The 22,343-nt window shown below is 49.5% G+C and overlaps 2 long non-coding RNA genes across 5 annotated transcripts in view; one reads left to right on the top strand and one right to left on the bottom strand.

Annotated features, from left to right (window-relative positions):
* The window catches only part of LOC103693859 (uncharacterized), a 179,229-nt gene that overhangs the window by 64,523 nt on the left and 92,363 nt on the right, over window positions 1-22,343 (top strand). The window lies entirely within an intron of this gene.
* On the bottom strand, window positions 8,428-15,505 carry LOC120097392 (uncharacterized). Its single transcript, XR_015640153.1, has 3 exons — window positions 15,218-15,505; window positions 14,199-14,329; window positions 8,428-9,962 (listed from the first exon to the last, which is right to left on the bottom strand). It is a non-coding gene; the product is annotated as an uncharacterized LOC120097392 (long non-coding RNA).

Genomic DNA, 22,343 nt, shown 5'->3' with positions numbered 1-22,343 from the left:
GTCTGCGTTGCTTCCAAGGTGTGATGACCTCAAACAAATCCTGTGTCAAACATTTATGGGTCACCTTCTCATGTGGTCATATATTCCCATCTTTTCCTGGTCTCATACTCCAGAGTTCTATGGTCAATGGACACTGTTTAAGGAATTGTCCACTTTTCTCCAAAATGTTGGTTGGATCCTGATGAAGTGGTGCACACTGGAATCCCAGCATTCCAAAGATTGAGGCAGAAAGGTCAAGGGTTCAAAGACAGCTCCATTTACATAGTGAGACCCCATCTCACAAGACAAGACAAAACAAAGCAAAACAAAACAATATGACCATAGTTTTATGTGCTTACTACCAAAGGGGGAAGGTTCGGTTTCTCTATCTTCTCTCTAACAAGTGTTGCTTCCTGCTTTTTAATTTTTTATTTTATTAGAACCATTTTTTATGAGGTACATAGGGGTTCCTCCTTGTGGATTAAATTCATGTTTCCCTCATGACTAATGACAGTGAGTTACTTTTCGTGAACTGATGGTTCATTTGTGTCTCTTTGGTAACGAGCTTATTTCTCCCTTCCCCTCTCTCTCTTCTTCCTTCCCTCCCTTTCTTCTTCCTTCTATTCTTTTGGGGATTGAACTCCAGGCCCCAGAATGCCATGCATGGGCTCTACCACTGAGCTAACCCTGCTCTGGTTGTTTGTTTCATTGAGTTGTAGGTTTTTTTTTTATATATTCTCAATGTGGCTCCTTCATTGTTAGTTTTTATTTGTAACCATTTTCTTCCTATTTGTAGTTGTCTTTTCACTTCCTTTTCAAAAGAAATATGTTTATCTTGGGCACTGGATTAGGACTGTGTTCCAAGGTGTATGTGATGGTTTGTATATACTTGGCTCAGAGAATGGCACTATTAGGAGGTGTGGTCTTGTTGGAGTGGGTGTGGTCTTGTTGGATTAGGTGTGGCCTTGTTGGAGTAGGTGTGGTCTTGTTGGAGTAGGTGTGGTCTTGTTGGAGTAGGTGTGGTCTTGTTGGAGTAGGTGTGGTCTTGTTGGAGTAGGTGTGGTCTTGTTGGATTAGGTGTGGCCTTGTTGGAGTAGGTGTGTCATTGTGTGCGTGGCTTTAAGACCCTTGTCCTAACTGCTTGGAAGCCAGTCTTCTCCCAGCTGCCTTTGCAACAAGAGGCAGAACTCTCAGCTTCTCCTGCACCATGCCTGCCTGGATGCTGCCATGTTACCTCCTCGATGTCCCTTTTCATTTTCTACCTCCCCTAGATGTGGTGTCGAAGTTTGTTACTTTGATAAAGTCTAACATCATTTTTAAAAATTATAGATGGTGTTTTCTTGCCACCGCTGAGAAATCTTTACTAAATCCAATGTCACAAATAGTTTCTCTTGATTTCTTTCCCCCCCAGACACTGTATAGTTTTAGTGTTTACCTTAAGAGCATGGATCCATTTTGAGTAATTCTATGGAAAATCTGAGTTGATATTTCTTTTTGGCAGCTAATTATTCAATTGTTGGGGCACACATCACTTATTAGAGAGTCTCTGCTTTCCTCCTTAGTGTACTTGACAGTCTGTTGAAAGATGATTGAGCGTGTGTGCGTGCCTGTGTGTGTGTGCATGCGTGCATATGTGCGTGTGAGTGTGTGTGTGTGTGAGTGTGTGTGTGTGTGTGTGTGTGTGTGCGTGTGTGTGTGCATGCATCTCCGACAGCACTCTGCAGTGCTGACCTCCAGTCTGGTCTTGGCATGACTCTGCTATTAGACTCTCTAGTGCAGACCCTTCTACTTGGCCCTTTATTGTCTGGCTGATATGAGCCCTTCAACCCTGCTTTGTCCCCACTTACACTGTAGGATCAGCTTAAACAACATTTGCAAGCACAGCCTGTTGAGATTTTGATGCAGGTTTTGATAGGGATTTTGATGGTAATTTTTTTGGGGGAAATTGCCATTTTAATCACATTGCTTTCCAATTTGTGAACACTAACTTAGATTTTCCATTTATTTGCACGTCCTTTCATTCCTTTTACTAATGTTTTATTTTCTTTTACTTTTTTTGTCTTCTGAGTGTAATTGTTTCTTTTGTTAGTTTACTTCTAAATATTTTATTCTGTTTTGTGGCATGAATAGGTTATTTTCTTAATTTTATTTTCCAACTGCTCATTACTACTGAATAGAAATACAACTGATTTTTGTATCCTGATCCTTTATACTGTGGTAGTCTTAAAGCTAAATGTCTTAGGCAGGCAGTGGCCTTGCACACTTTAGTCCCAGCGCCCAGGAGACAGGTGGATCTCTGCTCAGCCTGGTCTACAGACTGAGTTCCAGGACAGCCAGGGCTACACAGAAACCCCGTTTCAACAAACAGACAAACTACTGCCTCGATACACCTCTCAGAGGTCTCAGGAAGTGCTTTTGTCCAGAAATCACAGTGTTGGTCAATTCAAGCTGAACTATAGAAGGATTTCTGGCAGTTAGATAAAAGCCAGCATTCTTCAGTAACTTGTGACTAGTTTCTGCCAGTGAAAAGGAGCTATTTTCCTTGCCTTTGGCAGAAGGGACATGTGCCTTTCCACTGACATATACCTGTAGCCTTGTATCAAAGCCTCGCTGTTCTCCAGGCTGCTATACTCCCCATCCACAAGTACCTGTCATACATCTCAAAGCCTCCACACTAATATCCAGGTTCTTCTCGAATCTTCTCTAAGCCCCCAGGTCCGCTCCAACTCTCCAGCTTCCCTCCGCCAAGCTACTGTTCTCCATATCACTGCTCAATTTTTCCACACTTGGCTCACCCAGCCCCGACTGTGTTCAGTCTGCTTCTTTTTCTCTCTGCTCTGAACTCTTCCAGATGCCTCTGGATATTCTCTTTCTCTCATTCACAATGAAAGACTTCCCCCAGTGATGGAAGAGTCGTTTTGGTGGTTTCTTAATGAGCCCCCTTTCCCATATAATGGGTATGCGGGGGTGGGGTGGGATCTACTCTTGAGTGGGCTTTTGGAAATTCTTACCCAGTAAAATATGGTAGACAATATTGTATGCATCTCTAGGCACAGATTTTTTTTAGGAGTTAGCAGTTTCTGCATCCTTGCTGTGGAACTCTGTACTAGAACTGAAATTCAGAGGCCATGCCCTGCAAGGGGCTCATGGCACAGCCCAACAGAGATGTCTGTGGGAAGGAACCCAGCCCCTGTCTGCCAGCCTTTGAGTGTGCTACCCTGGCAGAGGCTCCTGCAGCATCTGACTGAGCAGCTTCAGCTGGGGCTGGTGGAGTTGACTCTGGCCTTACAGTCAGGTCTTGACTTATACTTGTGAGCAAAGTAAAAAAGAACACCTTCCACCCCAAAAAACCCCAAACAAAACAAAAACCCTCAGGTCGGATCATGTCATTGTGTTTATTTCTGTTTTGTTTTCTGAGTGATTTGTTTTCTTGAAACTCAGAGACATTAGAAAAAACATCTGCTCTCTGTGGTTAACAAACTTGATGGGGAAGACAAGAAGGGAGAGAAAAGGAGAAAAGAATGGAGGGAAGGAGGAAGGAAGAAAGGGTGTAATGAAGGGAGGAAGGGAGGGAGGAAGAGAGGAAAAGGGGAAGTCAGAAAAGGAAGAGAAGAAGGAAAGGAGCCAGGGAGAGAGGGAGGAAAGGGAGAAGGGAGAGAAAGGAAAGAGGAAGGGGAAAGGGAATTATGGAGGAAGGAAAAGAGGAAGGGGAAGGAAGAAGGGAGGAAGGAAAAGAGGAAGGGAGGGAATGAGGGAGGGATAGAAAGGAAGGGAGGGGGGATGGCTTTTGTGTTTACACTAGTTTTGACAGTCTGAGTTGAATGAACATCACAGCCTGACCACAGATACTCTGTGTATGTGAGACCCTAGGTGGGCCTTTCCTTCTTCCCCTTGTAGCCTTATTCTCCCCAGCTGTACCTATCTGGATCACTAGATTCTCTCTGCCAGGACTCAGCAGAGAGACTATGTCCTTTGAGGACCCTGCATTTAGCTGAAGGGAGGCTGCCTCCAGCTACCTGTTCTGCTTGGAGTAGAGGGTCACTTGGGGTTTCTACCCTGCCCCTGGGTGGGGTGGGGCATGTGGACAGAGTTCAGAAGTGAGGCAGAGAGCCCTCCTTCCCACCCTGCTGGGTACTGGGAGAAAGGAGGTGTGAGCAGGAACAAAGGAAGGACTCCAGGACTGAGCCTGACTGCTTTGGGGCAAGTGGGGATGGCTGGCTCTTCAGGGATTGGGGACAGAGGGTGATTCTCCAGGCTGAGGTTAGGATGCCCGCCTGGGTCCTTGGAACACTGGAGTTTCTTGGATTCCATTCCTAGGATGGAGGGAAGAAAAGGGAAGCTAAAGACTCAGGTTCTGTGGGTAGGGCCATGCCTACTCAGGCTCAGGACAGGGCACCATTCCTGTGGTCTCTTCATGCCTGAGTCTCCGTTTGTCTGCTTTCGTTGGAGTGTCCCTCTCAAACTCATGAGGCCCTGGGCTGCGAAATCCAAGGTCATGCTGGGTTTTAGCTTTGGGCATGTATGGAGTCTGTAGTCTATGAAGATTCAAACTTTTTGGGAAAAGGGGATTTCTCTTGTGGAAATTCTAGGGATAGGCATTTTAATATGTTCTTTTTTTAAAATTATTTCAGAAGATTAGAAAGATTTTTGGTCATCTATATTTTTTTTAAATTTTACTTTAAAACGTGTATCTCAGTGGCCCCTAGTCCATCTACAGAGTTGAACTGCCATCTCTAATGGGCTGCCTGTCTCTCCTGCTTTATGACATGCTGGCGAATGAACCCAGAGCTCCATGCTTGCTAGGTAAGCATTCTACTAAGCCATACCCTCAGCTACTACAGTCTAATTTTAGAACATTTTAATCATTCCTCAAAGAAACCCTGTACCCATTCCCAGTCACTTCCCATTCCAGTCAAACAGAGAGTGGTCAGCGTAAAACTTTGCCATTCAGTGGGACTGTTCTGGCCTCTTCTCCTCTTCTTAGGTTGATGCTGCAGAATCCACCTTTTAAAGCTATGCACAGGAGACCTGAACGAACGTGAGGGACTGGAATGGCTCAGGGATGGAGCGAACTCTAGTCTTCTTGACATAGTTCCTACATTAAATAAAGACCCCGTCTTTCACTGCCACCAGCCCATTGTCACAAACACAGAGGCAGTAATTTGGAGGGTCCCCTCTGAGGTCTTAAAGGATGGAAAAGGAGCACAGGGTTGTAAAGACTGAGGCGAGACCCACGTGTGCCCCTCCCTGTGATGTGCTCAGCTCAGCCCCGACATCGCAGAGGAGCCATGGGTTACTTCAGCTTTACCCTTTCTCAGGGTCATGGAGACTTCAGCAGGGGTTGTTGAGATAAGAGCTCCTGGCATCTGCTCGGTAGAGCCAGAGTGACGATGTCAGCGCATGTCATGATGGCCAGGGAACCTTGGTTGGTCCTTTTACAGCAGAGGGCCTGTTGTCATGGGAGGGGCTAACCACTTACTGGTTTGCTGTGTGTGGGGAAGCAGCTCTTCCTTCTTGTGTCAGGGCTTCTAGACTAGGCACTGGGCCTTGCCCCTGGACGCTGGTGTGCACCCTGTACTGGTGTCGCGGTGCCCTGCTGGTGGATCATTCTAGGCTCTAGAAACATAAGGTTCATGTTCCTCAGCTCTGCCTAGTCTCCAGGGGAAAGGGAAAGGAGTCTGCTTGCCAAGAGACACTGAGGAGCGGTGATGTGGATGAGATGGTAACTTGGTGACACGGTACAGGTCGAATCAAGAAGTTCTGCCTTGTCATTTTGTGGATGGACAACCTAAGACTCCCCAACAGAAGCAGTGCCTCATGAGGGGCCTCTGGCTCTACTGATGTGAAAACACTTCATACTTCCCAGTTGGGCAGTTGTCGTATTAATTAAGGGTCCTCAGAAAGAACAGAACTGATAAAATGTAAAAATACATTAAAATTGAGAGTCAGAGGCAGGCAGATTTCTGTGACTTTGAGGTCAGTCTGGTCTACCTAGTGAGTTCCAGAATAGCCAGGGATACATAATTAGAAGTATCTCAAAAGCTGCACACCCTACCTGGAGGTCAGTTATTAGCTTGACTTCCAGGATATGGTCCAATTAGTCCAACAATGGCTGTCCCATCCACAAGGCTGGATGTCCGTGCAGCCCTAGTCCAGTGCTGGAGTGCTGGCGGCTTGCTGGAGAAGTGTTGGTATTTCGTCTGTGATGGAATCCTGAAGAAGTTGGATCTAATACAGGGGCATCTATAGGGTAAACGAGCTCACCGGTATATGTGAGGGTGAGCTTACCAGTAAACAGGGAAGAAGCAAAGTTTCCTTCTTCCATGTCCTTCCATGTGGGTTGCCACCAGAAAGTGTGACCCAGATTTAGGGTGGGCATTCTTCCTTCAAATAGTCTGATTAAGAAAACCCTTCACACCCGCAGCTTGGATTTTAGATGATTTCAGATGTTGTCAAGTTGACAAGTTAGATTAGCCATCCATCACCGTTTTGGCTGTGATAATGGGACTGTGTCCCATCCACTGAACTTACTCCATCTTGTACAGCAATATGCCAGACCTGCACATGGTCCCAGTGAGACTTAACGAAGGCAAAATAGACAGAGCACAGTCCAGGCAGTACAGGTGGACTCCCATTAATATTACCTAACATCAATAGAGCCCCCAGGATTCTGGGTCAAACCTTAAGGTCTTGCTCTATCTGGAAGGCTCTTCAACCCTGGCCTGGGGTTTTCTCTTTCCATCCCTCCTACTCTTTGCTCAAGGGCCAGGCACTGTGATCTTCAATATACCTCCTGAGCTGGTGTCCCAGCTCCAGGCCTTTAGCCATTGTATACCCCTTAGGGGGCAATTGGCTTCAGAGTTCAAGTTAACTTCTTTTCCCTGGAGATCGTTCCAGACCCATGCATGGAGTATTACCCTCCTAGTTGTTCCTCAGGCTCTGAGCTGTTGAGACTTGATTGTTTGTTTCTTCCTCACCCTGGGACTCAGGGCAATAGGGCTGTATCTCTGGCAGCAGGTACAGGTGTTTCTCCCCAATAGGGGTATTAGTAAAGTGAATGGAGGTGTGGCTGCTGCCTGCCAAAATTCAGTAAGTGTTAAATGAGTGCAGGCTGAATGCAGTGGAGGTCAGGGTCCAGCCCACAGAAGGCTTTTATGAGAGGTGGAGGATGGGCCAGGAAGGTTTTGTGATAAGAGATGAGGCAAAAGTGTGGCATAAGCAGAGCGGTAGGAGACACACCTGGCTGCTTTCCAGAAATGTTTGTCCGTGTGCTTGATCTTGAGAGGGTGCCCTGGATTGAGGAAACCCTCACCCCTGCCACACATCTGAGGAGCTAAAACCCAGGCTTCTGTTGCATGTCGTTATTTGAGCATTCACATGAGAACCAGGACCGGATGGACTGGGAGGCTTCCAATAGGAGGTGATAGTTGGGTAAGGCTTTGAAGAGCACATAAGACTTCACGAGGCAGAAAAAGAGAAAAGACAGCCTGTGCTAAAAGGGTAGCCAAAAAGAAGTCATTGAGGGAAGACCTCGTGGTTGAGGAGAAAAGTACCACAGGGCTGCATACAAGGTGCTAAGCTGGATAGGTGGGCGCACTGCCAAAGCTTGTGAGGATCAGGCTATACTGTTTGGATGCTACGGCATAGCTCATTGACTCAGATACTTGTATGGTTGTTCCCCAAGCTCTCAGTGTGTATCAGGCTCTGTGTTAAGTGCTGGGCACACCCTAGTGGGAAAAATGGGTAAGCAGGGAACAGATCGGAAGGCAGAACCAGAGCAAGTGATCAGAAGGCAGCTAAGAAGGGTGTCAGCCAGGCACAGGAGTCTGGCCACAGAGGTGTGGAGGGGACAGGGAGAGGCCACGTGCATGGACTGAGGATGGCCGTGCATCACTGCTGCGTCATCAATGTGAGCAGTCTAATGTTTGAGTCTAGAGTTTATCTGTAGACAGACAGGCTATGGCAGAAGTGACATTCGGGACTTTAGAAGTGGCATTGTAAAAAAGCAAACAGCTGACCTGGGCCTCCAGCACTGTATTAGGATCCTCGAGGCCACACGGAGGAGTCTAGGGATAATTTCTGCTCGTTCTGCCTTCCAGGCATCAGGCGCAGGAGATGGTAACATGGAGGTTTCAGATGGATCCACCTACTACTTCAACATTAGCAGAGCAAACTCCATCTGCCCTAGACAGACTAAAAGATTCACTGGACTGAACCTTGCCTGAATTCCAAGGCAACAAAATCCGTGATAACAGGAAATAGTTTCTGGCTTAAAACACTAAGTTTCAGTGTAGCTTATTACCTAGGTAGGTAAGAGGAGCAGTGTGGGAGTCATAGGTGTGTGTGAGGGAGACAGGTTGGGCTGGGTGACTGAGCCATTTCATTTAGGATGGCCAGATCTAGTGAATAACTTTATTCAGGACTCTGAATAAAGGACTCTGGCAGCACTTCAGATAAACGGTAAGTTTTAGTATAAGTATCTCCCAAGTGTTGTGCGGGATGTACTTAAACTGGCAGCCACTGATATCTGACATCCAGACTCGACTGAGTGCCAGGGCTCTTTCTGTCACCCTAAATCATGGTGGAGTCTGAACTGTGAAAGTTCTGACGTAGAGGAAGACACTAGCCCGGGGACTGGGAGGCGAGAGGCCTAGACACTGACAGGCTGGTGCCTGGCGTGTACAATCCATGCTAGAGCTGGGACATGTTCTCTTTCTAAGTACCCTGGCAGCAGCCAGGGCTGGAGCCCCTTGCTGGAACCCCAGTCTACAGATGGCACTTGGAGAGGCAGGTTCTCTTGTGTCCCTGATGCTCCCTGATGCAGCGTGTAAAGAATATGGCTCCCAGTGTGGCTGGGTGCCCGGGCAGGCTAGACTGAACTGGATCCTGGTTGTCCTCGAAGATGCTATCACCTGTTGCTGGGAATCCAGATGTCTCCTATCTCCAGAGATACTGACACAGAGGCTTGGTCTGCAGAGCAGGCTGCTGATGTAGGTCAGTTCACTCGGGAGGCTGGCCCAGGGCAGCACCCAGCTGGCCCTACTCCATTAGGGGCTACTATAATAAGGCATCCACACTTTCTTCCTCTGGGCTTTGATGATCTTATGTTCCCAGATCCCAGCTAGCTAGGGCTTTCCTAGCCCTGCAGGGAGCCCATGAGAAGGGCATGTCCAGGGAGCTGCTCTGCCTTTGATGCTTCTGCCAAACTTCTCCTCAGGAAAGTGGACCCCACAGTGAACACATACAGATAGTAGCTCTCCTTAATGGCTGTCAAGGTCTCTTTCCCGGGGAGACATCTCACTCATCTGAAATTTGGGGGAAGCCTCAGGTTCAAACTTGAGCTGTGAAGTCCCTGTACAAGATGGCTCTTCTCTGGGGCTTCAAAGGAACGTTTGCTTTATATCCTCCGATGAGGAGACAGCACAGTGCTTTTGCTCCCTCTGACTGCTCCGGTCCCTGGAACATCTTTCTGCTTCCCGACTTGAGACTACTGCCATTCCACCCCTGTTTCATACTGTGTGGTGAACACCTTGTCACTTGGGTGGGCATAGAAGGGAGCCTGCCCTCAAGCACTGAGGGGGTCCATCTCAGATCTAGGCAAATGTGGTAGGAAGGTGAGAAAAACTATTACGATTGGGTGTATGACCCTTGGAGTCTAGACTCTAGAGACATCCATTGTTGGTGAATGAGCAAGTGGCCGAGGACAAGTCAGCCACAGTTTCTGAGGCTAGGCAGTCTCACTATGTGCTGCGGTCAGTGCTGCCATCTTGCTGTCTTAGAGAAGAGAGTGATTGGCAGCATCAGCTTGTGTCCCGCTCCACAGGGCTTCTTCTTGTATGGGTTAGAGCACAGCCCTGTTTATGTGCTTTTGTCTGGCACAGAAAGCATTACTCTGGAGAGCAGCTGTGGGACAAACTCTTCAACATGGCTCCAGGGGGGGGGCTGGAGTAGGTTTTGTGAAGAATGGGACATTGGAGGTGAATCTGAAAGAACAAGAAGGAACATTCTATGGGGATGAGATAAAGACCAGGCTTGGAGAAGGGCAGGAAGGGTGTAGCAGTCACTGGTTGCAGCGTGTGGAAAGTCACTGGGATTGAGAAAACTTAGCATGTCTCATCATCTAGGCTGGGGTGTGAGGGAGGATTGGATGGGGCGGGGAGCCCAGGGCTGCTGGAGGGAGAAGTCATTCTGGGGTCAGGGTGGGAAGGTCTTTGCATGCCACCCTGAGGGGTCTGGATTTTGTCCACTTGACAGTCAGGAGCCAAAGAAGGTTTTTTATTAGGAGTGACAAGGTCACAATTGTGCCTTGGCTCTGCCTCTCTGCTCTCTCTTGAAACCCAACCTCTTTTACGGAGCATTGCCCAAATGTCCCCCAACTCAAGGTACAGCCAAGGCTCTTGGGTGGTGGTGGGGTACATCCCACCTGTCCCTCCCTGATGCTGGCCTGGCAGCCCAGTGCTGACTGAGCATTTCGTGTCTTCCACCAAATCTTACAGATGATCTGAGCACGCCCAGTCTGAGTTCCCGACAGTAACACTGTGGTGCTGGCGGGAGATATTAAAGGCCACCACAGCAAGGGTTGACCTGTATCTCTGGGTCAGACCCGCTCAGAAAGGTCAAGCCATGTCTCCCTATGATCTTGCTGGATTAGATTTTAGCCCACTAACTTCCACAAAACCAGCCTCTTTCCCTGCAAGCTGGCGGTTTTGGTTGGCTTCCTTCTCTTCCTCCTCCTTTCCCTCCTCCTCCTCCTCTTTCTCTAATATTGTTTCTCTGTTGCTCAGGCTAGCTCAAACTTAATATGTAGCCAAATATGATCTTGGAATGGCCTACCTGCCTCTACCTCTGAGTGCTGGGATGTGTGCCAGCATTGCCTCGTTTATGTTACGCTAAGGACCAGGATTTTGTGCATCCTAGGCAAGCACTGGAGCAGCTTAGCTATACACATCCTGAGCCCACTGCTCTGCTTTTATGTTTGACAGCCAGAGCTGTATAGAGGCCAAGATGAAGCACAAGAAACAGAACAGAGGGGAGTCTGGGTCTTCAGGGTTCCTGTAGAGGTGGGAAATGTTTCATCCAAAGCCCCCAGGAATATGTAAAACTTCAAAGCCTCTTCTGTCTCCATCCTTTATGAAGGGGAAACTGAGGCCCAGAGCCAGAGAAACCAGCTCAGACGCCTCCATGTTTAGTAGCAGAACCAGACTGATTCTGTGTAGGGAAATTAATGGTGCTGGACCTGGCAGCTTCAAAAGCTGCTAACCTCACCTCCCAGCCACCAGAAGCATGTCCAGTCTGAGAAAGTCACCCTGAATTTTAAATATTCTGAGTAGAAGGGTAGCCACCCTTGACCTGTCCTTGGGGCACCACTTGAAGAGGGCAGCTGGGTAAGAGAAGGGTACCCTTCTCTCTGTCTCAGCTGAGCACCTAATTGGTGCTGTGTGCAGAGGCTACAGGCGTCATGAAAGAGTCCTGTGACCTTTGGAGAAGATGGCCTCTTCAGCAGGCCCCTTGGCCTCGGAATTTGATCGCAGAGCAAAGCATTCTGGGCAAGCAGGAAGTCAGGAAGACGTTCCAGGAGAGAGGCTTGAGATAGTGTCCAGAAAGACAAGAAAGAATTGAATAGTCTGGGGCAGGGTTCTGAGTGCAGTTAGCTCAGGTTAGCTCAGGAAATAGTGAGCCTGAAGCTGGGTGGTCAGTGCTTTATGCATGGATTGGGGGGTGGGGATGAGGTGCTGGAGGTCTCTCTGAGACCAGGTTGACTTGCACCCTTAGTAGTTGAAGTTCACCAGTGCAGGCTTTTGAACTGGCAAAAGACTTGTTTGAATCTGTGTTTTAGACAGTCTTGAAGCAGCTGACTCACAGTAAGTAAGGGCAAGAGGTGGGGAGATTGCTGCAATAGCTGGGGCAAGAATGAATTGATAAACCCTGCAGAGGTCAGGTGGCAAGACGAAGTCACCGGATACCCAGTATGAGCTGGAGTCCAGTCCTGTTTCTCCTGGCTGAGCCCAGCAGGGGATGTAGGTGGAGGTTGGAGCAAGCTTCAGACTTAGGGCAGATCTCACCGGTGCTAAGTCATGGGCTTCGTAGTGGGAAGAATACCAGTAGCCAGCGTGTGGATGTCAGAAGGTATGGTCCAGCTGAGCACACCATCTAACAAAGGTGTAGGTCAAGACAGGGGTGGACACCATAACCATTGGAGGAGGCAAAATGGCAGTGCAGAGAGAAAGAGAGCAGCCTCCTCTAGCCTTGACCTTTAGAGGAGAGAAGAGGAATGTCTACAAGAGATTAGGGATGACCAGAGAGGCAGGGAGTCAGGGCACAGAAACAGAATAATGCATCCATCCCAGCAGCCCCAGATGGGAGGGTATGGCTGCATAGGTACTTGGTGGATGGAGACATGGAGGGCATTGGGTGGGAACATGAGGGAAATCTTAGTGGTAGTGGTTAAGTGTGGGGAGAGGGGGAGGAGGCTCTGACCTCAGGATGAGCCAGATGTCAGGATGTCTGGGGCCAAAGGAGATTTCTTTAGCCAGTACTACTGAAGAGTAACTGTGTGTTGAGAGGGAGTAGGGCACAGAAGAGGACTTTATAATTTTGATGGAGTTGAGTGTCTCCAGGAATTGATAGTCCTGACATAAGGAAAAACAGTCAGGGAGGTAAAGAACCCACAAGGGAGATAGGAAAGAGGCTGTCAGTGAACACTATGCTCAGGTTATGTATGGGTTCAGCCCAGCCTGGAGCCTCCATGTTGACACAGCCCCGAATCACTGTTCAGCCTGGTCTGGGTTTATGGCTGGGAGGGGTGTGGTTGGTGTAGTTTGCAGAAAGCACAGCCAGATGAGTGAAGAGAAAATGGTGTAGTGAGGATTCTAGGGTGCAGGAGAATGTTCCTCAATGACTAAACTATCGGGACACTTGGAGAATGAGACCAAAGAGCAAATGGTTGAGGTTGAAATAGGAGACACAGGTGTGAAGGGGTAGCCTGGTCCAAGATGGGCCATGGACAAGAGGTGGCCAGTAGGGAAGAAGGTCCCTGGAGAGCTAATGGTCTAGAGACTCCATGTATCAGGTGGGCCATGTGGATGCTAAAAACCAGCAGGTGACATTAGGCTCTCAGTAAAGGACAGAGAGTTGAGGCTGTGGCCAGGGAGAGAGAGGCAAAGGGAAGGTGGGGTGCCTTGTAGAAATGTGACAGGTGACACCTGGCTTGAGGGGAAACTCCATCCTGTGGAACTAATGGTATCTTGGTCCAGAAACTGATCCAGGATGTTAAAGAGGCATGGAATCAATTGGGGGGCCCACAGGATAGAGGATGTGTCCTCAAAGGAAGGAAGGTTCTAGAAGGGTCAGTGGGAGGTAAGGAAAGGAGGGTAGGTAGGTCAGGCCTGGAGGAACAAAGAGCAATGGGGAGGAGGTGATTAGAGGAAGGCACAGGAGTGAGAAGCACGGCCAGGTTCCGGGAACAGTTAGCCAGATGCACAAAGACAGGAGGAATGGTCAACAGGGGGAAACCTGTTCATTCACCAGTCTGTCCGTCCGTCCATCTATCCATCCATGCATCCACCTACCTACCCACTCATCCAGCCAGCCAGCCAGCCACCTATCCACCTACCTACCCATCCATCTGTCTGTCTGTCCATCTATCCATCCACCCACCCACCTATCCATCCATCCATCCATCCATCCATCCATCCATCCATCCATCCACCTACCCATCCATCCGTCCATCCACCCACTTACCTACCCATTCATCCATCCATCCACCCGCCCACCTACCCATCCACCCACTCGTCTGTCCATCTATCTGTCCATCAGTCTGCCTGTCCATCCACAGACACATCCATCCATCCATCCATCCATCCATCCATCCATCCATCCATCCATCCATCAGTCCATCTATATCCATCCACAACTTGGAATTTCTGTGCCACACATGTATCTTTTGTGTGTAGGATCCATTCATTCATTCCCAATCAAAACACAATTCCTTACTCACGGAGCTTGCATTCTTTTTTTTTTTTTTTTTTTTTTTTGGTTCTTTTTTTCGGAGCTGGGGACCGAACCCAGGGCCTTGCGCTTCCTAGGTAAGCGACGGAGCTTGCATTCTTGACCGAATGTAAGGGTACAGGCAGACAAAACGCCAAGCACGATAAGAAGGGTACCAGATGGATGATGAGGCTGGGACAAAAATAAAGGGCAGAGGAGATGAAAGATCTCACCTGGCTTGAGCCCCTTAGGTGGTTGTCACCGTCCTCCTGTCCTGATGTCTCAGTCTAGGGCTTGGAAGTGTTGCTGACATGCTAGGCTGCCTCCACCATCCATGGGACTCTAGGTCCAGCTTCTTTATGTCCTTATGTGGATATGGGGTATAAAAGAACCTGTCTTATAGCAGGTGCTGTGCACTGCTCCCTGTTAGCATCATCTTTATCTAAGGTCAATTAGGAAAGGGTGGGGAGAAGGTCTTGGGACCAGTAGCCCTGCCTCTGCCTGTCCCTGCTGCTTCTCAGTCTGCTGACCCAGCTGGGGAGGAAAGAGCTAGGTCCCCCACGGTGCCATGCAGGCCCATGCCTAAGCCGGAGGCATGTGACATATTGTGGCCTGATGTGGTCTGTTTCCCTCCTGGTGCAAGACATGACTCAGAGGGCCATGCTGGGGAAATGCTTCCTCAGGCATGCCCACCTCATCGCCCCTGCTTTCTTTTGAATCTTTGAATCAGACTTTATATCTGGCTCTGCCATTCACTGGCCTTATTTATGCAGAAAAAACGGCCCCACAGTTCCAACTTGCTCAACAGCCCGAAAGATTTAGCTTTGGCCCGCAGAGGGAAGGAGGTGCGGGGTGGGTTCCCAAACGAGGGGAGGAAAAAGAAAGAAAGGGGGGAAAGAAAGAAAGAAAGAGAGGAAGAAAGAAAGAAGGAAAGAAAGAAGGAAAGAAAGGAAGGAAGAAAGAAAGAAAGAAAGAAAGAAAGAAAGAAAGAAAGAAAGAGCCATCAACAATCAAAACAATGTCCTTCTCCCTGTCTAATCTGGGTAGCTTTCAGGGATGGGGTAAGCGTTTCCATAGTGGATCCCCCCCTCCGCCCCCTCCCGGGCTGTTTTCACAGGAAGCGAATCCTGGGGCGTTTTCAATGTGCCCCTCGAGGCAGAACAATGAGGCCCTTGAAGCCTGGGATCCTTGCTTCCTCCAGTTATCCCGAAGCAGGCGAGGGAGGCTGCGCGAAGGGGACCCCGGGACCTACGCAGGGCCAGCGGTGGGGGAGGGCCCAGCCTGCAGGGTGTCGCCGAGCCGCCCGGGGGAAGCCCGGCAGCCAAATCACAGGTTGGGATCCGCCGGTGGTGCCGAGGTACCCAGCCTTTAACCGGCTCCCCGATGAGGGGCAGGGAGGGGAGGAGGCGACGAAGATCCAATTACGGCTGCTCCCGCCAGGTCGCCCGGAGGTGGCGGCGGGATAGGGAACAGAGAGCCTCGGGCAGGCGGGCCTGGGATGCCTGGGCCGCAGCTCCCGCCGGGCCTCAGCTGCCTCATTGTTTATTGTGGAGCTGGCCTCTCCCCTTCCCGTCCTCTCCCGCCCGCCTGCCCGCCCGCCCGCTCTTGTCCTCCCTCCTAGAAGAAAGAAGAGCCAGTCTGTGGAGGCGAATGAGTCATGAATAAACAAACAGCGTAGGGGGGAACTGTCACTCCGAGCTGACTTCCTGGCTGCGCTAGGCTAGGCGACCTCCTGGCGGGGCCCAGAAGTCAGGCAGGCTGCGGCTGCGCAGAGCGCATCACACAACCCGGATTTGTCTCCCTTCCACTCTCAATCCCGGGTGGGGTGCCCAGGTCCTCCATTCTCAGGCTTGTTCTTAGCCACAGTGAACACAAACATTTTGCCTTAGCGTGAGTGGGACATGGTGTCCTTGTATGGTGGAGTGAGCCAGGTTGTAAATGCTCTGCCCTGACATTTGACAAAAGCGATGCAATCAGTCAACCCCGGGTTTGCCTGCTAGCTTAAGACTCATGCTCAGAGAGAGAGAGGGAGAAAGAGAGAGGGAGAGAGGGATGGAGGGATGGAGGACTCGTGCACACAGTGTGTGCAGAGAGATATAGGGATGTGTGTTACAGATACTGAAACTTAAGGGAGTGCACATATGGAAACACAAGTGCTTTTGTGCGTGGGGTGTGTGTGTGTGTGTGTGTGTGTGTGATGTGCATGTGTGTGGTGCGTGTGTGTGTGTGTGTGTGGTGTGTGCATGTGTGTGGTGCGTGTGTGTGTGTGTGTGTGTGTGTGCGCGCGCGCGCGTGCGTGTGCGTACGTGTGCGTGTGTACTGGATGACCACTTCCTGACTCTGAATTCATTTGTTTAGCATGCCTCTACATTGTCTTTTCCATTCTCCTTTACATGCTCCTGAGGGTCATTTGGGACCATCTCTCCCCATTTAGTGAGACCTCAGGGCCCCAGCAGACCTCTAGGGCCTGGCCGGGCTGACTTCAGTGTCCAGCCAGTTGTGGTCTAATGTGGCTAATGGTGCTGATTCAGGCCTGAGGGGGTCTGACAGGGCCTAGTGGGCCAGCCCCTGCTGTGGCTGTGAGAATGCTATCTTGGGTTCTGCCTATGAGAGCCCCTGTGGGAGGGCAGGACTTTGGCCAGTCCAGCTCTTCTGGGAGCTGTGACCACACGGGGTCATCAGCAGGGGCAGGACTGAGTCATTTTTCCCAGAATCTCTGGCAACCACCCATACTTACCTGGGCCATGTAGGGTCAGTGTTATGGCTGGTCCTGAAGGAAGAAGGATATGGAGCTGAGGCAAGAGAGGAGGACTCAAGGTTCTTGGCGGGGTCCATTACTTTCAACCTTGGGTCCTGCTCTCTCTCCCCAGGCTGACCCCAGCTCTCGAAACTCCATAGCTTGGGGATGGAACTCCATGCAGAGAGAGACTCTCTAAAACTGAAGCCAAGAATGGGCTAGCTTCCCTCTTCTGATATCTCTACCTATCAGAGAGTCATCACTAGTGCCTACTGTCAGGGGTCAGCACTCTGACATTGGTTGGTAGCCTCCACTGTGTCCTGGCCAGAGAAGGAAGTAGCAGGGGAACCCTGGCCTTTCTCCAGGGGATCTCCCATTCTGCAGCTGATAGACAATATGGAAGACTAGGCTCTACACAGGTTGGGGTGCAGGTAGCCTGTCTCCTTTATCTGCCAGATCTGTGACCTAGGGCAAATCATTTAACCTCTCTGAACCCGTTTTTAAAGTATGCATGAGGGCTGGAGAGATGGCTCAATGGTTAAGAGGACTGGCCGCTCTTCCAAAGGTCATGAGTTCAATTCCCAGCAACCACATGGTGGCTCACAACCATCTGCAATGGGATCCGGTGCCCTCATCTGGTGTGTCAAGGACAACAGCGAACTCATATACATGAAATAAATAAATAAATACATAAATCTTTAAAAAAAAGTATGCACGGTTCTCTCCTCCTAGGTTGGCTGCAGGAGTTCGAGAGATCCCCTGTGGCCTACAACATGAGCTTGGCTCAGGGAGTGGTTTTACTCTCTACCCAGTCGTGATCTGGACTGTGATTATCAGGGTCTAGAATTTTCCATCTTGCTCGTCTTCTGGCCCAGAGAGAGGCTGGGACCTGTAGACTGTGTCTGGAAATTGAGGATTCAGAAGTAGACCACACTGTTGGTAGGGGGTTTGGGGGGAGCAGCAGCCCTAAGATGGCTGCAGTAGCCTGGGCGGAAACCCTGTGGAGTGTAACCTCCATCTTAAGTCATTCTGCGGCTGTTCTTGAGCTGGTTTCAACTTATAAAAATGTTTCTTTGGTCTTTACAGGATTGAAAACAAACTCAAAAATACCACCACTTCTTAGGTACGAAATTATCACATAGAGATGTGGTCTTTCAGTATTTAGATGTGCTGACTGACATGCCTTTTCCCTCTCTGTCTTCCTGATTCTTGTTCCCCTCTCTTCCTTTTAGGCAGGATCTTTTTTTTTTTTTTTTTTTTTTTTTTTTATTAACTTGAGTATTTCTTATATACATTTTGAGTGTTATTCCCTTTCCCGGTTTCTGGGCAAACATCCCCCTCCCCCCTCCCCTTCCTTATGGGTGTTCCCCTCCCAACCCTCCCCCCATTGCCGCCCTCCCCCCAACAGTCTAGTTCACTGGGGGTTCAGTCTTAGCAGGACCCAGGGCTTCCCCTTCCACTGGTGCTCTTACTAGGATATTCATTGCTACCTATGAGGTCAGAGTCCAGGGTCAGTCCATGTATAGTCTTTAGGTAGTGGCTTAGTCCCTGGAAGCTCTGGTTGCTTGGCATTGTTGTACATATGGGGTCTTGAGCCCCTTCAAGCTCTTCCAGTTCTTTCTCTGATTCCTTCAACGGGGGTCCTATTCTCAGTTCAGTGGTTTGCTGCTGGCATTTGCCTCTGTATTTGCTGTATTCTGGCTGTGTCTCTCAGGAGCGATCTACATCCGGCTCCTGTCGGTCTGCACTTCTTTGCTTCATCCATCTTGTCTAATTGGGTGGCTGTATATGTATGGGCCACATGTGGGGCAGGCTCTGAATGGGAGTTCCTTCAGTCTCTGTTTTAATCTTTGCCTCTCTCTTCCCTGTTAGGCAGGATCTTGAGATGCAGTTAAGGTTAGCCTTGAACTCCAGATACTCGTAGCGCGGTGTTCACAAGGCTGGGATTTCAGGCATCCTAGCGGCTTACATTTCCTCACAGTGAGTGTAAGGAGACTGGAGTTGAGCCACAGGGTCCCTTGGGGAAGATGCGTGTGTTCCAGTTCGCCATAGTCTCTGCTCTTCTCTAACTGGATCAGGCAGGAGTCTTACCTGGAGACACGTTAACCCTCCCTTCACCACACCCACCAGGAGCTTCAGTGAGAATTGCCTGAGAGTTTCTAGCAAGTTTTAGGTGGTGCTATGGCTTCTGGAGGTCCAGGGACCCATGTGAAGAATCACCTGGCCATTTGAGGCTGTAGAGCGTTGGCCATCATGCTGGGCCCGTTGTGTTTATGGGGAGTCGGGAAATAGTTCTTGGTACCTGTTACTCTAGTGAAAGTAACCAAATTAAAAAGGATAGAAAAATGGGGATATGGCTGAGTGGTAGAACACCTGACTAGCATGCACAAGGTCTCAGGTTCAAACCTAGGCTTTATGAATGTGTCCCCGCCCCCACTAAGTCAGTAAAAAATATATACTCCAGAAAATGGAAAAGAGCATATTTCTTGGGAAATAGTATTCCCCCCATGGTGTTTATATATGCGTAATTTGCATATATGTCAAATAAACAGTCAAGATGCTTCAGTGCGCTGGCCCAGAACACAGGGATGAGTGTGCCATGCAGCTGCTACTGCTCTGGGTTTTTACAAAGCATGCTTCCCTCATTTACTCTGTCTGCATGAACTGTCAGGTATTTGAGGACCTGACCCCTGCAGGCTATAGCCAGGGCACTGTTTGAACAACAGTGATTTGAGGGAGGTGAGCCCCCCAGATCCCATCTCCATCCCCCTGAGGCTCCCAGACCATTGGGACACATGACCAAGGGAAGAACTGAAATGTACCAGAAGGAACTAGAACTGCAGTAACACCGAGGGGCTGACAGGGACGCACATGGACTGCCTTAAATCCGAATGGCCAGGGAAGCTTCTCTGAGGTCCTCATCCCATGAGTGTTGAGAAGCAAAGGGGATTCCCCGCCAACCTAATGATGGAGGTAGATGAAAAGTCAGAGGGCCTGGCCTCCATTCTAGGTTCCAGTGTTCCTTCCCTGGCATTGCTAATCACAGTTCAAACCTTCCAGTACCAGCCACCACACTCAGATAGCAACCTTGGCCTGAGACCCACCATTCTCCTTTGGTCACTGCTACCCCTAGTCTCCAGCTCAGGACCCTATGTTGGTATTCAGTTCTTCATGAAATCCCATCATGTGTTCAGGGGCCATGGGCTGGAGAATTACTATATTTTTCTAGAACTCAGAGCCTCCAGGACCTTTTGGTCCTACTCATGTAGAGATGAGGAAACTCAATCTAGTACTTTCCATGGCCCAAACTTACCAGTCTGCTTTACAACATGAGTCAAAAGGTAAGAATTTTGTCCTTGTCACAGAGAACAACCACAGATGAGCACAAAGCAGGGAAAGGGACAGGGACTTCTGTTTGCATCTTCCCAGGTGCCTGAAGCCATTTGCCTGGCTATTGTGAACCAGTGATAAAGGTTTCCACTATTATGTCCACAGCAGATATTACTAACCAATCATGGCCCAGGGCTCTAGCTTAGTGGTAGAATGGCTTGTCTATCATGCACAAGCATTTGTGTTCCATCTTCTCCAGAAGTACACACACACACACACACACACACACACACACACACACACACACACACACAGACACCCCCAAATGGACAAATCCACTACACAATCATTACATTTTCCCACAGAGATTGCATGTAGCATCAAAAGCCTCTCAAAGAGGGAGGGGGATACTGATGAGTCTGGGTTAGGAAGAAGTCAGATATTACGTGAATACCATCTAAACATTTGAGTACATGAGGAACGTATAGACTTAGGTGGGATTTGACCAGGGCTATTGGAGCTGGAAGCTGATGAGAGGAGAGCTTGGGGGAGTGGCAGGTTGTAGGCAGGGCATTCTTCTGAAGAAGGATTCATAGACCAGGAAGCATCAGTGAGGAGTCACAAGGCATAGGGGCCTGAGGGACTGAGTCTCCTGGTGGGCTGAGCCCTCTCTCCTCTTACCTTCCTACAGATGCAAAGTCATTCTCTCTCTCCAAAAGCTGGAACGCTCCTACCCCTAGTGACAAGCAAAGGCAGGGGGCACTTTGCAAGATCCCCTCCTGTGAGTCAAAGAACCTTTTTTGGAAATTAACAGTGGGTGTCATATTCTCAGAACAGTGGTGCATCTGACAGAGGAGTTGTGGTTCCTTGGAGAAAGTATAGGGATACTGATGGCTGTAGATGATCTGGATGGGGCCAGAGCCCTCATGGAATTGCCTAGACATCGGTAGCCTACTCTCCACAGAGGTCTGGGTTGTGGGCAGAGACTAAGTCTGGGGCTTTGGAGTACTAGAGTGAAAAATCAGCAGAATGGAGGAACATCACCACCTCCATTGCTGACCCCAACATTCCTGTTGGCTGTCTCTCTTCTTCTGGTCAGCTTCCCAGCTTTGGGTTGGGCTTGGGGAAGGAGCAATCGCAGATCATAAGCTGGGTAGGGCACTTGCATCCACCAGGAGGCCTCACAGTATCTGTAGGCTCAGTGCTCCATCCTTACTTGGCCTTTGACAGAATGGATGTTGATGAACTCAGTCAACAAGGCTTCTCTTTCTGAAAGGTCTACTGCTTTTATATTTTCTGTGTGTCTACTCCATTGTAAGCTTCCTGAAGGCAGGGAGAGGCTGAAGTCTCTCAGCTGGAGGCCAAGAGTAGCAGCACCCCTTGTATACAGAGGGGTCATACTAACCCAGGGAGGATCACATCTCTTCCCTGCCTCTCCTGAACTCTGCTGAGATCTGGTTGGGACATGGTGGACCTTGGGAAGATCTGGGCCTGGGCCTCAGTGACCCTGAGGAAATTTAAAGTACTCCAGCTGTTGGACACTGCTAACCAGTCCGCAGATGCCGTAGCCTCATTCTACTCCGAGCCTATTCCCCAGACTTGCAGTCTCCATCCATTTGCCACAGAAGTCTGGCTCTCCATTGTTCTCCCTCTCCCGGTGGCTCTGGGGAAGATCTTGTCAGAGCCACATGGGGGCCTCTCAAGCTGTTGGTGAAAGAAGAGTCTTGGCTACTATGGGGACCCCCTTTTATTCATACATGCACATACTGCAAGGCAAACAGACTCAGCCTTTTCATTGCTGGTTGCTTCTTACCTTCAGGGCTCATTAGAGATGTCCATGTGTGATACAGGGTCAGAGCAAGCTGCCCAGCTAGATGGGCCTCACTTTCTTCTGGTTGACTCAGTCACTCAGGAGCGCTCGCCCCCACGTTCTAAGGTTCCTGTGAGAGTTGTGGGTGCCTGCTTCCACCTGCCCAGATATCTCTCAGCCCTCAGCATTAATCCCTTTCTCTTTATCTGCACAGCTTCTGTTCACCCCTCAGGAGATCCTGCTCGGTGTTGCCTCCTTCAGGCAGTCTTCCCTTGTTAGCAGTGCCAGGTAGGTGTCCCCACGGTGGGATCTTCCTCCCTTTTCCTGTAGCTCATTTGTGTTCATCCCTCACTGGACTGTGAGCTCCACATGGAGCCCACAGGCACTACCTGTTTTCTTCTCCTGGGTTCCGATACTCAGCCCAGGGCCTGGTACTTCAAGGGCATTCGGTGAATATTTTCTAAATAGATGGCAAATTTGAACTGCATCCTGTGCAGTGGG

Source organism: Rattus norvegicus, chromosome 16 (assembly GCF_021556685.1).
Source record: "Rattus norvegicus strain SHRSP/BbbUtx chromosome 16, alternate assembly SHRSP_T2T, whole genome shotgun sequence".
Lineage (NCBI taxonomy): Eukaryota > Metazoa > Chordata > Mammalia > Rodentia > Muridae > Rattus > Rattus norvegicus.
The sequence above is the reverse complement of the archived record's forward strand: the minus strand, read 5'-3'. Positions and strand labels throughout refer to the sequence as shown.